This window comes from Cuculus canorus, chromosome 20 (genome assembly GCF_017976375.1).
Source record: "Cuculus canorus isolate bCucCan1 chromosome 20, bCucCan1.pri, whole genome shotgun sequence".
In the NCBI taxonomy this organism is placed as follows: Eukaryota; Metazoa; Chordata; class Aves; order Cuculiformes; family Cuculidae; genus Cuculus; species Cuculus canorus.
In genome coordinates, this window is record NC_071420.1 from 5,090,959 (window position 1) to 5,105,307 (window position 14,349).

Genomic DNA, 14,349 nt, shown 5'->3' on the forward strand with positions numbered 1-14,349 from the left:
CATTTTATCTTTCACTTTACTTCGTTATTCCTTCCCAAATCTGTTAGCTTAACAGCGTCTTTATATGTGGGAAAATCTTCTATTTGTGTATACCTCATCTTTTCCTATTTTGAATATATATTTTAAAATCATCTTTTCTGTGGAAGCTTTCAATAAGGAACCATCACCTGCTTTGTGTCCCTTTGATACACATGGATGCACAGAGAAATCTCGCTGATTTTCCCTGTTGAAAACAGTCCCCTGGTCTATTTTTATAGAGCCAGGGAGGAGAAAAGAACAGGCACGACTGAATTATGCGGTGCCACGTTTTTGTTTCTGGCTGTTAAGTTTGTCTGCTGAAAACCACTGCTAGCCGATGCATGCAAATAGGCTGCAGGGCACTCTCACCTATGCGAGAATGGACAGAAACATGGGAAGCTTTTCCTAGACTTCTAGGGAGTTTTAATCATTGGATGAAAATTCTGTGGGACAAAGAGTTTTTCTGTACAAGTGCAGGAATTATACAGTGTGTATCGAGCTGATATATACCCATAGATTGTAAACTTCCATATATTTATCTAACTAGTGTTTTCCCTCAGCACCTCAGAAGATGATGTGCAGACTGTCCCAAACAGAGGACCTTGCATTAATTGGTTACTCTTGAAAATGTTGGTCCTGGTGTTATAGATTCATGGAGCGGTTTGGGTTGGAAGGGACCTCAAAACCCATCCAGCCTCCCACTGGATCAGCGGCTCCAAGCCCCATCCAACCTGGCCTTGGACACCTCCAGGGATGGAGCAACCACAGTTTCTCTGGGCGAGGTATGCAAGTCCCAAGTGCTTTGAAAGGTTCCTCTAAAGGATGTCAGACAACATGTGTTACCAAACGAGAACTGAGCTATCACAAAGCTGACCCCAAACCCATAGGGTAGATCAGGTGTTCTCCAGACGCTCTGCATTTCAAAGGAAAAAAAAAACCCAGCCCAAATCTATTCCTGGGTGGAAAAGTAGGGCAAACATTAATTAGCGACCTTAAAGCACAATGGAAAACTAACGGGGCAATGCCAAGTCAGAGTATGAGAAATTCGGGAATATTAATGTCCGCCTCTGATCTCGTACACTGAAGAATACGTTCTCAGCTCCCAGAGGACAGGGCTGAGGCTTTTTGACGTCTTAAGGTCCAGTGGCCTCAATTAATTCCCATCGAGCGAACTTGGAGACTCAGCTGCAGTCACTACGGAGCTGCAGGTCTTTGGCTCTGAGAATTTGCTGTGAGTGCCGTATCAGAAGACTAAAAGGAGTTCCTGTCTGGAAACTAGGAAGTCTGAGGGAATTACAGGTTGAACTTCAGTTCCCAGAAAAGAACAAAATTAAACAACCAAACCAACAAACTAAGGGAAAGGGGTCGAAAGTAAAAGCCATTACAGAATCACAGAATCACAAGGTTGGAAAGGACCCATTGGATCATCGAGTCCAACCATTATGAATTTGCTAAGCAGGAATTATCCTCCTAGTGTAGTTTTCCTGTGTAGTGATCTTACAAGAAGAGAAGAAGGTGTAAATAACAGCTTGGCATTGGTGAGGCTTCTACGCTGTCTCCCGTGACGTTCTCATAAGCAAACTAAGAAAATCTATATTAGATAAAACTCTAGTAGAGGGGAAGTAAAGTTGGGTGTGGTAGAGCATCAGGAGTAGTTATTGACTGTTGTCAGAATAAAAGGGTATTTGGAGTGGATTTCTTCGAGAGCCTGACACTAGTTGGTATTTTCACTAATGACTTGTGTGATAGACCAGAGAGGAACACTATTCAAATCTGGAGCCAGTGTGAAGATGGAAGGGTTTGCATAGGCATTTAGAGGATTAATATTTAAAAGGAGTTGGGGAAAAAATGATCTGAAGGGAGTAAAATGCAGTTCAATAATGACTAAGTTCACTATCTAGGTAGGAATAATAAACCCTGCAGACAGCGAATGAGAATGAGGGATTGGGTAGCAGTTCTGCATAAAAAGATCTCAGAGTTTTAATGGGTTACTAAATGAACCTACTTCAGCCACATGGTGCCACAACGAAAAAAGATGTGCTAGCAGGTCTAAGGTGATTCCAGAAGTGTATTCACTGAGACTGGTGAAGTTAACTCCTCTCGGTGTTGGTAAAATATCAGCTGGAGGTTTGCGTCCAGGTTTGCTCACTGTGTTTGAAACAATGGACTCCAGTTTGGAGTCCAGTTCCTTTTCTGGGAACTCCAGTTTGGAGTCCATGGGAGAAGAATGCAAATGGGCAGGGGCCGAGAGACTAAAGGTTGACAGAATTAAGGTTGTTTAGGCTGGGAGAGAATTTATATTGAAGGACATGTCAAGTCTTTTTTTTTCTCCTCTTGTTCTTTCTTCATCTCTGCAGCTTGGGAGGACAATCCCTGGCTGTTTAATTATTCCAGCTGGGAAAATAGTAAATTATTTCCTTCTATGAATTACTTACATTCCTGGGAGAACAGGTTCCTGTCTAATATTTCTGGCATCCTACCATTTGCCCACAGAGGGGAATGTTGCAGGGACCTGTCCTGGCAGGTCTGTTGAACCAGCAGTTAAGTGTTTGCAGGGCAGGGATACCTACCCATTCCAGGAGTAAAGTACGGGCTAGGTGTGGAAGTTGTAAGCTGACACTAGATGAGCTCCTTTGAGAGGCTCTAACAAACTGGTGAGGCAGCAGTACAGAGGGAAACAAATTGGGTTAAAATGACAGCATGTTTAGCTTCATTACATGACTCTGATGGAACCTCACCCTCTATGCTTCATTCATTTCTGAGCACTTCACCAACAGAATGATAATAATGCTCTGGATTGCAGTAGCCCTGTCTCATCCAAACATCTTCAAATGATTTTACATATATTTACTGAGCCTCAAAAGACACGGCTGAGATTTGTAAAGGCTGTGCAGGGATCACTTTGCTAACCACACGTTTAGCAGCTCCCTGCAGTGCTCGGCAGCATTTAACAGGGAGCAAAGAATGCAGGTTTCATTTTGAAAATGTTAGGGAATTTAGGATAAATGCTTCTAATAATATTTCACGTTATTGTTTTGTTTGTACAATGCAAAAAGTAACTTTGTGAAGACCTCTGAAAGTCTCGAGCCGCCTGATGCAGAGGGGAGGTGTCCCTGCAGGTGGAACTGGATGGGCTTTGAGATCCCTTCCAACCCAACCTATTCCATGATTCCATAATTCTGTCATTCTATGATATTCTGTCACAGTTGTTTGGCGTATGTGGCTCTTTTAAGTGTTAATTTGAAGGAAGAACAGTGGCTATTCGGGACGAGGGGGTTGCAAGAAGCTGGCAAACCCACCGTGCTGGGTTATAGTGAGGGGTCTCTGCTTTCTCAGCATCGTAGAAGAAACCACCGGTATCTCATGTGTGACCGAGAGACTTAGTTGTACAAGAGGGGAGCCAAAAATGGGCTGTGTTGTACAGCACTTCATCGATTTAGAAACAAATCAACAAAACCTCAGGATCTCTATCTATGGGATGAGGAGTCGGTGAGGGAAGGAGCAAGGAGCTGGCTATGATTACGAGGGAACAACTTTAGTTTATATTTGAAATGTGGGAGAAAGGCTAATTATTTTCCTAATCTTATTGAAAGTGGCAGTGTCTGATAACTAGAATTGGCCAAGACTTTGCTTTTAGTCCTTGGCATAAGCAGTATCCTGTCGGTAGCACCATGCTGGGCCATTGATGCCATGATGACTTGGGTGGAAGAGCAGCACCTCCCGACTCTGCTTCCTACAGCAGAATTGGGCTCCTACTCAGGATATTCCAGTCTCCTTCAACCTTGCGTAGCTTCTGAGAACGGCCACCTTGCTTTCAAATCCTCCCTAAACGAAGAGTGGCCTCGGAAAGCCGTGACACTGACCACACTCACAGACGTGTGAGAAGAGGATTTTCTTAGTGCAGATTAAGCAAGAAATACAATCTCTGTAATTAATCGCTTTGTCTTTTGGGCTTATGATTTTTGAGGTGCAGGAGTGTTTGACCCAACTGCTAAAGCTCAGGTTTTCTGAGTAACGGCCGAGGACATGGTCAGAAAGAATAAATCCTATCAGCTTGGGAGTTATCTCCGTTATTATTTCCACGGCTCATAGACACTGACCTACCACGTGCTGCTTCAGTTATGCCACGTCCAAAATAACACTTTTCCTTACTTTCCAACGAACGCTGTCGGAAAAGACAGGTTCCAAAGTTTCTGTATGAGTGAGGCATAACCTGCTGGAATATTTTGCATCTGTAATTATTGGGTTTATAAGCAGGACAGAGTCGTACATGTAAAAATTCTTCATTATACATTCTTCAGCGCTTTGAGTCCCTACCTTTTAAAGGCTAAACGCGTAATGGGGTAAAGTTTGTTTTGTTTTCTGGTTTTGTTTTTTTTTTTTGGTATTTTATGCCTTTTAAATTATATTGCATGGATTACTGCAGAGTTTCTGGCTTTATCTCTAGCTGTGGTCTCTTGGGGCTGTAATTAAAGGCTCCTTTGGGTTCTAATGTGAATCAATTATAAATATGTTTTTGCAGGACTTGGGAATTGCTGTTTTGGATTTTTTTTGGAGGCCGCATCGCTGTCTCCCAGTCCTCGATCGTATAACAGCCCTTGAAGCAAGGTTATGGGAGCGATTTAATGACTGAAAGTAGCTCGGCATGGCACAGCTTCTTGCGCTAAATTTCTGGAGTTTGTGGTCAAAAAGATTAGAACGTTGTTGTTGCGGTTAATGTTTAGTGTCCAGGAATCCTAAACAATTATGTTTTCTTTTTATTTCTGTTTTTACAACACAGATGCTCTAAGAGGACACAGCACATTCTCCGGGGGGGTTGTGTGTCTGTCTTATTATCCCCTTCAAAACCTGTATCTCAGCAACAAGCTATTCTCCTTGAGAAGAAAAAGTCTGTTATCACAAGGAATGGGTCAGAAAGACATCGCTTCATGTGGGTGTCCCTCTTTCTATGCTTTCTGCTCAGTGTTTTGCAGGAATGGCAAGTGTCCCCGCATTCCTGGCAGGTTCCTATGTTACACTTGTCACAGCGACATGTAGATAATTCCATTTAGTCCCTGGAATACTCGACTGAATCGTATCTTGGTAACTAGCACATGGCTCCAGTTATATCTAGGAACACAACGATGTTACACGAGTATCTGCGCTCGTGTACAGCCTAGTCCTTTCTCACACCATGTTTTAACACTTGGGGCAGAGTGTAGGAGCTCAAATTACCAGGATAGAGCCCCTTATTTAGTTTACATTAATACTACTTCTCCCCACATTCATCTCCCCACCCTGGGATGCAGGGTGAGCAATGCACTTTAGTGTGTATTTTCTTCGCTGCATAGATAACACAGTACATCACCTGGCTGAAAGCAAAGTACACCGTCCTTTACCTCTTAAGAAACACTCGTTCTAGATATTAAATATTTTTTGTTCTTCTATGCTCATAATTATCTATGAACAAAATACATACATTTTCAGCACTAAAATCATCCAGTTCAACCCAGCTCCTATCAGCAGTCACGTTAAAAACATATGAACCCAATAAACCAAACAAAACCAACTCTAGAATAAAGCCATTCCATGATTCTATTATTCTATAACTCCAATTCCCTAAGATTTAATCGGCTGTCCGGTGAATCTGCAGGAGGGCCAAGAGTGAATGGTGGCTAGCAGTTATTTATAGGTTTGATAATTATTGTTTGTAGCACAAACAGTCCCTTTCTTGCTGGAAATCTAACAGTCTGAAACTAAGAAGAGAAATAAAGTGATACGCATCCTGCGTGTATAAAGAAATAAGAAACAAGTATCAATTTGCTGTGCTCAAATGCAGTCGTTCCTGCAGTCGGCACATCCCAGCTCCTCTCAGGATGTCACCGCTCACCATTCAATGTAAAGTCTAAAAGTAGCTCTCATCTACCACTACAAAACACACGAGGCAAAAGGAAGAGATTTGCAAAAGAGGCCATAGTAAAACCAAACTCGATTCCCAAACAGAACACCCCGAGCTTTTGATTCGCCATTGGAAATTTTGAAATAAATCTCTAAACTGTCAGACAGGCTTCCCACTTCACTTTCCTTGGTTTGTCTTTCTGTCATTTAATTATCTCTTTTTCAGGTAATGGTGAGCCCTTCCAGCTTTGTAACCATGGAACAGAAAGTAGCTTAGGTTAAGCTGTTACGCACCCGCGACAAGAAAAGCTATTTTTTTTCTCCTTTGGGAAATCACCCACAGCCTTCACTTCTCCCGGTAATCGCCCAATGGATCTATAATCTTACCTGGTGTCTTCTTGGCTCCTTCTCTTGCTGCTCTTCACTCGATAAATACCTATAGGAGTTGCCGAGGAATGGGATGTAGGTGCTGACCTTCCCCTTCCCTCAGCTTGAAGTTCTTCAAAGTCAGCCTCGGGGACTTCAGATTAAATAGATGAGCCAAGGCAAAAAGAGTTCTGCTCCCCCTTCCGTTTGGCTTTCACGGTTGAATTCTAAAAAGCTATATGAAGTTGTCAGAGGTTTCCTCTTACCTTTTTACTGAAGCAAAACGGCGTGCTGCTGCTCCGGGACAGGATTAGGTCATTCAAACAGCCCTGCAGAGAGAGTGGAGGCTCAGCGGTACAGAGCCTCCAAAGGCTGGAAAGATCTGATCTTACATCAGGTGAGAGAAGGCAACTGGCTAGGCAAGCCAATAATTATGATATCAGCTCTTGTTTGCCTCGGGCAGTCCTGCATTTAATAAGAATACAAATATGACTAAGCTGCAGGTTTTTTTTTTTTTCCTTGTTCTCTTGGTAATTCTTCAGAGAAGTTGGGCAGGTACTGAGCTCTAACTGTCTGGAGAGAGAGTGCTCCCTCTCAACCTCTCTGTTTTTCTTTTGATTTAAAACACCCATCTGTTACTGTGTTTTGCAAACTCATTATCCACCTGTGGTTATTAAAAACGCTCTTTCCTGGCACGGATTTTGCCATACTATCAGAAAGGATTCAGCCAACAGCAACAGGCGCCTTTCTTACGTTTGTACAGTCTGAACTCTTCATGGAAAGGACCTGTGGCTCCACCATAGAACGTCAAAACACGTTGCACCGTCTAAACGCAAGAAGAACACTGCAAGACTGGTAGCCTCGAAGTAATATTCGCTCCCCAGAATAGAGCGCCTTAGCACAGTCATAACAACAAAACCAGATTGGAGGAGTGTACGCATTTGTGTGGGCATGTGTGTGTGTGTATATTTATGTGCAGAGGTCTGGGTTTTGCGTGCAAATATGTAGAGTGGAGTATGAATTTAAATGTGCAATGGCAGGAATATGTATTTCAGCCTTACCTGGCTTTGTGCACACTCTACAGTCCCCTACACAAACCTGATCACACCTACTGTAATAATACTTACCTACCTCATAGGGTGTTGTGAGGATTAATTAATGTTTGTAAAGTGCTTTGAAGATGAAAAGCCTTGAATGACTGCTAAATATAATTATCGTCATTCCACAAAACAGCAGAAACATCTTTGCGGCCCCCAGGTTATTGTATAGGTACACCCATATTTATCTGCTGTGATTATGGTGAGATAGTGAAGGAGGTCTTGAAACTTTGATAAAAACACACACTTTGCTTTGGAAGATGCATTTACGTTCGTGTTAAGTTCATGAAATGGTTGTGTGATTCCTGTTGCAGAGTACATCGCACAGATTTGTGATAGAAAGTGACCTACCACAGCATCCGCGTGTTGTAATAATTAGAACTGGTGGAAGGAAAGCCCTATTTTTACCTGTGGTGAATTATTTCCTATCTAGAGTTTGCTAGTTTGCTCTTATTAGATCTATCAGGAACTTCCGATACTAGAAATCAAGACTGTCAATTTATCTGCTGGATCTTGTCGAGATAGTGGGCATGGAATGTTGGTGGATGCGCTCTTTCCCATCTGGAAGATCCTGAAGATAGCGCTAGGTTATTATTTGTCCTTTCCAAGGGCTTTCAGATTTGGTGCTCCTCAGGGTTACAGGGAAGATTCTGGGATGATTTGGGCTACGCTTGACATGTTAATTATTCATAAAGTCTGCGCTACCCTTAATTTATGATTCTTACTCTGATGGCTGAGAGACAAATGTGAGATGGTTTTACTTTAGTAACGAACTACGCCAGCCCAGAACAAAGCCGGGTAATGGCCTGATTATTAACCCCGACTCCACAGTGGGCTTTGCAGCCTTCCTTGAAACCCCGATTGCTGCAGCTTTGTAGTTATTGGTACCTAAGTTAGCTGGTTCAACATTAACCTGTTGGGTGTGTTTACTCGAGCTGGCGTCACAGGTCGATTGCAGTGCAGAGATAAGATCCTAAATGAAAGTGAACCACTGCCTGGCAAGCATTATCTCGTTTTTCCTGGGATAACTACCAGGAGGAAATACCTAGAGGAAAGGGGGATGTCAGTATTTGCTGCAGACTTCTCCTGCTCCTCACCAGTGTGTACACAGCCTCGTAGCAACATCCACTTTTGCGGGCAGGAGGAGCACAGCCCACCCAGCTGTGCTGCTTTGAAGTGTTCCTCCTTCTGACTGGCAAAATAGTGCTGTAGAATTCAAAGTTAGTGGGTTTTTTTCCCCCCTTCACAGCTATCTTATAATTGACTAAAAGAGTTTCGTTAAACTAGAACAGTTTGATCATAGAATGGTTTGGGTTGGAAGGGATGTCAAATCCCATCCAGTTCCACCCCCTGCATTGGGCAGGGACACCTTCCACTGGACCAGGGGCTTCAAGCCCCATCCAACCTGGCCTTGGACACCTCCAGGGATGGAGCAGCCACCACTGCTCTGGGCAACCTGGGCCAGGGCCTCCCCACTCTCACAGAAGAACATTTCTTCCTAAGATCTCATCTCAGTCTCACCTCTTTCAGCTCAAAACCATTCCCCTCATCCTGTCCCTGCACTCCTTGATATCTCCCCAGCTTTCCTGGAGCCCCTTTCAGTCCTGGAAGCTGCTCTAAGGTCTCCCTGGAGCCTTCTCTTCTCCAGGCTGAACAACCCCAACTCTCAGTCTTCAGGAGATGGAGCCCTGTGCCACAAGCAGAGAAGACACCAAGAGGCCAACAGCAGAACAAACTCGGTTTTGTCAGACCCAGACTGGAGCACTGTAATGAGTTCACTTTAGGTCTGTTCTTGGTCTGAACATTTATTGAAAGACTGAGGTGTTTATTTAGTGTGCCGGCAACCGTCTTGAACTGTTAAATTCTGTTCTCAGATGTGATCTTTCAGTTTTTTTGGGGAGGAAAAAATTAATTGCAGCCATCAAAGCATTCAAAGTGCAAATCAGTGGTACCAACCCAGCGCTGTCTGACTGAGGCTGTGGATTGAAGTAGGAAAGCCGGCAGGTTTAAAGGGCTCCTCTCCCCTTTTACGAGGGCTCAGCTGCCCATTGAGGGTTCCTAAAGGGACAGTGATGTTTAGCGCTTCTACGTAGGCAGCGCCGCACGGAGTCTTTGTGAGCTGTGCAGAACGAGTGGCTCAAGAACCTGCTTCCATATCTGTTTCCTTCAATAATCTCTTTCCTGCAGTGCCACGTTTGGGTATATGAGGTTGTTTTATAACAGAAGTTGGAAAAATATTATCTTCTTATTTTCCACAGTTTGATCCTTGTCTCAAACGTTTTTTTTTCTGGACTGGCTAATGCTTTTCAAAGCAGAGAACCAGTGATGGATAAGGTGCGTGTGACAGTTCGTATGCAGTCCAGAACATCTGGCCATTTTTAACATAAAATGTGGGCTCCCTTACACAGAACACCACTGTTGACCTCATTATAAACCCCTCTTGCTATTTAAAATCAACAAGAATGGTCTTGCTGATCTGCAATTTTGTCAATCAGGAGATCTCCCTGTGAACTCGCTTCATTTTGTACCTGACCAGAACATAAATTTATTCCTTTGATAAAATAGTCTTATTTAATTTTTTTTAGCGGGGTAATTGCTTATTTTTAATACCTTGTTTATATTTTATTATGCAGTGATGGCAGCAGTATTTGTTATCATAAATAGCTTTACAGGCTTACAATTTTTCTATCCTAACATTTGGATGATGAGCCTACAAAATGACTTGGGACGTAATCTAACCAGCTATTCTGCCACCATTAAGTAGGAAAAGTGGCCCAGCATCTCTCCCTTGGGATCACCTGAGAGTAGACACACCTGGGTGTAACTTAACCGTCTGCTCTGCTGCCTTTAAATAGTAGTCAGGGCTTGCTTTTTATCTTCTGAGATATCCTTAGGGAATACACACCTTGGTTTAACCTACATACACTTCAGTCCATTTTTGTCCCTGAGAAATAATTCCAAGTGCATTCACCTGGTAGTTTAAAGTGTCTAGAAAAACACATTGGTACACTGAATTTATCTACTTCAGCGTTCGATGTATTTAAGACAGTTTCATTCTCTTTGTCTCTTCTTTTGACAGAATATATCCGTCTTTTGCCCTGTTGTTGCAGCTCAGAGGAGTTGCGAGTCGCAGTATTCGGTTGGGAGGCTGAAGGATAAAATTCGCAGGGGACACCTGAATTATAGCCTCCAAATCTGGCACACCCATAAGATGCTCTTTTGTTGGCATTTGCAGAACTTTCTGTTTGCTAATTGTTTAATCTTAAATTAAAATACGAAGAACCATCATTACACCTGAAATATCATTTCCTGACCGGTGATTTAGTGTTGCCTATAAAGCATCTGTAGCAATGTGACAGCAACTGTAAGCTGTTATTGTTTTGTTCCTTTAGAAATGAGGATGAGCTCAGGACGTGGTGTTAGACTTGATTCTGTGCCTTTCTGCTCTAGGTGAAATCCAGGTAGGTGATCGAGACACGTGTTTCAGTCATTGTGTTATCTCGCGATGGGGTTTGGTTTGCTTTTTTGACAAGGTTGCTCTTAGGATGCAACTTTTAATATAAGAGTGAGATAATTAATTTAAGACAGACATTAGGCTAATGGAGTAATGATCTCTGATTCTCCTCACAGGTTTATTTTCTCCTGTGCTTGGTTATTTGTGCCTTATAACTCTCCGGTGTCATGGTCAGGACCCTGATTCATTCCGGGGTGGCTTCACCTTTCTCCTGTCCTAGAGGAGGAATGATTGTTTTTCCTTGGAGCTGATCACTGTATATCCACGAAGTTTCAGACCTCAGAACCAGGCTGAAACATCGTGTCATGTAGCATAAACCTCCTTTTCTTCTCACAGAAGGTAATTTGCGAAGAGCTGGCAGCGTTCTCTCGACTTTCTCTTTTCTGTTGACATTGCATTTCAGGAAGAGTCTTTGGTGATTTTCTTCCCATTTTTTATTGTTATGGGGTTAACAGAGAAAGCTTTCCTAGCCTGAAGCTGCTGGATAAGTGGTAGCTTGGCAGGCTGTCTTTGTTTGTTTCGTCTTATGGCTTCTTCAGTTTTGGCTGCCAGGCTTTGTCTAACATCCCGGAGTTGTGCAGAATGAGGTTATTGGTGGAGTTTTGGTGACGTGACAATAATGAGGACAAAATCTCCTTTACACCAGCTTCCAGCGCCCAATAACGTGATGAATGTATTCTCTGTCATCATTAAGAATGTAGAAGAGCATGGCCGATGTCAGAAGACAAATGCTCAAGTCCTGGAAGTCTTTAATTGAGCCTCTTGATACTGGAAACTTTGGTACCGATATTTGAGAGAAAAGAGCAGTTGGCCGATATCTGTCTAGCCACCTCAAACTTCTCTATCTAAATAGGACTTTCTAAAGGTCAGACCACAGGAGACTCAAAGGAGAATGCTCCTGCATTCAGGTTTAAAGGCCCCGAGGGGCTGTGGGAGCTTCAAGAACATGTGGAGCTCCAAGTGAGGCCTTTGAACCATATGAGTCTTGCAAAGCCAATCCCGTCACATTCAGGATTTTGAATGTTATGCAGGTTTGGCCACTTAGCACTAAGGCATAAGCAACGAAATGATCACTCATACATTACTTCATACCATTGCTTTTAAGGCTTGCTGCCTGCTCTCTTTATTTTCCATTTATTTCAAGCTGCAAGATGTTTTCCAAGGCGTTGATTAACCCCAAACTGCACATCTTTTAGCTCTGGGGCTATTATCTGCTCTGTTCCTCCTCGCTGCCCTTCTATCGTGAACATGCCGTGCCCTTTCCTGGAACTGTGACAGAGCTTAGAAACAACATTTGTTTGTGAATGACTCGATGTTGCTTTGTGGTACAGATGAAGAATTTTAGCGATTTAACTGTTAGCTCTGCAACCCAAGCTGAAATGCATCGTGTTCTTGCACCACTCCTTCACAACAGCCGAAGAGAAGCGCTTCTGAATTGTTTGAGGACCTCTCAGAACAGCGGAGTGCCTTCAGCCTCTGCTGCGCTTCCCAGCTTGCAGAACCTCCTCCATTCCTTTCAAATAACTTACGGGTTTGCTGACACCTGGAATATTGCTTTTGGAGTCGCCTTGCTCAGCACGTTTTCTGTAGAAGCTTAGGAATAGCGCAGCAAGAGATAAACAAGCCCACCTCGGTGCCCCAACCTTTAACCAAGTTTCTAACCGGTTAGCGACATGATTGGTTCCAAATAGGATGATTAATATTTAGCTAACTAGAAGACAGCTAACAGTGTTTTACTCCTGCCAGAGGCTTAGGCTAGCACATGATTAGCTTCTTATAACTGCCTTGGCAGAAGCGTGTGTGTGTGTGTGTGTTGGTTTGGATGATGGGGTTTTGTTTTTTTTCAGCCCCTTAACCATGTCTAACAACCAGTACAACTGGTCTGTCCTCTTCCTTTCTTGGAGCATGCCTGGATGTTCCCAACTCCAGCTCTCCATAAGCGGCTGGTGCCAATACATGCACGCCCTTTTAGCGTTTCTCCACTGTCATAGACTTCAGGGGAAACGTTTGCCTCAGCTTCCCAAAACACACCAACAATATGTGAAATACAGATGTATAAACAGGGTTTAATAGACTTGTATTGCAGAAAAACTGGTTTAGGAACACGACCTAAATTGAGTTCTTGAAATATGAGTCTCTTATGAGCTCTTTTATGGTTATATCTGCAGTATTTATAGGCAAAGCGGCTTAATATCACCCCGACGAGGTGTTACCTCAAGTTCTACCAGATATTATTGTGTTGATTTTGAAACATAAAGAAAAGTGGGAAGAGTTTACATGGGACATTCATAACGACTAGTATACTTGGCTTTTCCTGAGCAATTATAGTGTGAATGCAGCCTGGGATGAATTATTAGATCCAGTCTGAGGCATTGCTTGGATTTGGGGAAAGACATAGTGCATTGAGCAGGAAGGGTATGGATCTCTGCCTGGCTGTTGGTCAGGGCTCTGAGCTGACCTTCCTAACTCCTATATGCCAGACTTTAGTGCTGTCAGGTCAGTAATCAGAACTACACGAAAGAGGCTTCCACCATCCTGTCCGAAACCTTTTCACATCTCTCTTGGGCAATCCTCCCTTCGTCTTCATCTTTATCTTCACACACAATAGTGGAAAACATCAAATCTTTTGCTTCCGCAAACAGCAGCTGAAATCATCCCAGCGGCATTATCTTAGAAACTAGAAAATGATTCAATGAAAGAAGGAATGAATCATATAAATACTCAAAGTGTTGTACCTCAGCAATGTCCCTCCCTTCTTAGTACAAAGCAAAGAACAAAAGCAGGCTGCTGCCCGGCCTGGGCCCCTCCTAGATGACTTACTGGGACTGTGAAATCATCAGAAGCCTAGGAAAGAAGTGCTTATGCAGCATTTACGACTTGATTTTCTTCTCTTCAGTTCTCTGTAAGCGTGGAACTGGTAACTGTGTCCTCCTAAACGCCTGCGTGTATTCCAGGAGATGGATGATGAAGGGCAGTGGCTGAAGAAAATATATTACGTTCACAGCTTTCTGGAGGGCTTTCACATTTCAGAAATGGAAAATGGATTTTCAGAGCTATTGCATGCAAGAAGGGGCATAAACACTTGTAAGGTCATGAAAATACGAACCCACATTTTCATCGCTGAGAATGACTTTAAACACTCTCTTAGAAAACAAGCAGTGTTCAAATGGAAAGTTATAATGGGGGTAAAAACCCTGAACAGGTCATTAATTCCTGTCTGGCAGAAGAACTGAGGTTGCTTCAGCACTTAGAGAGCTTCAGGGAGAAAGAAATATTGATCTCAAATTGCCAGATTTTAAATGAGCTGCGTGAGGTATACGATTCAGAGTAACCCCCGTAGAACGTATTCAGTACAAATGATGTTTTGGAAGATGGTTGCATAAAAGATTAAAAGAATGAAGGTGCATAAAAAGAAAGCGATTGCAAGTGAAGTTTTCAGTCTGAATTCAGTTAAAAACTCCTTAAGCGAGTGTTAGG

General features: G+C 43.0%; 1 protein-coding gene across 4 annotated transcripts in view; it reads right to left on the minus strand.

Annotated features, from left to right (window-relative positions):
* The window catches only part of FOXN1 (forkhead box N1), a 40,959-nt gene extending 34,306 nt beyond the window's left edge, over window positions 1–6,653 (minus strand). For 2 of the 4 annotated variants that reach the window (XM_054085423.1, XM_054085426.1), the window contains exon 1: window positions 6,528–6,653. The gene's annotated coding sequence lies outside the window, so the exon portion shown is untranslated. Of the gene's footprint in view, window positions 1–6,282; window positions 6,472–6,527 lie in introns of those variants that run through there. The other 2 variants (XM_054085424.1, XM_054085425.1) reach the window with 2 other exon arrangements.
* Window positions 6,654–14,349: the final 7,696 nt, after the last annotated feature.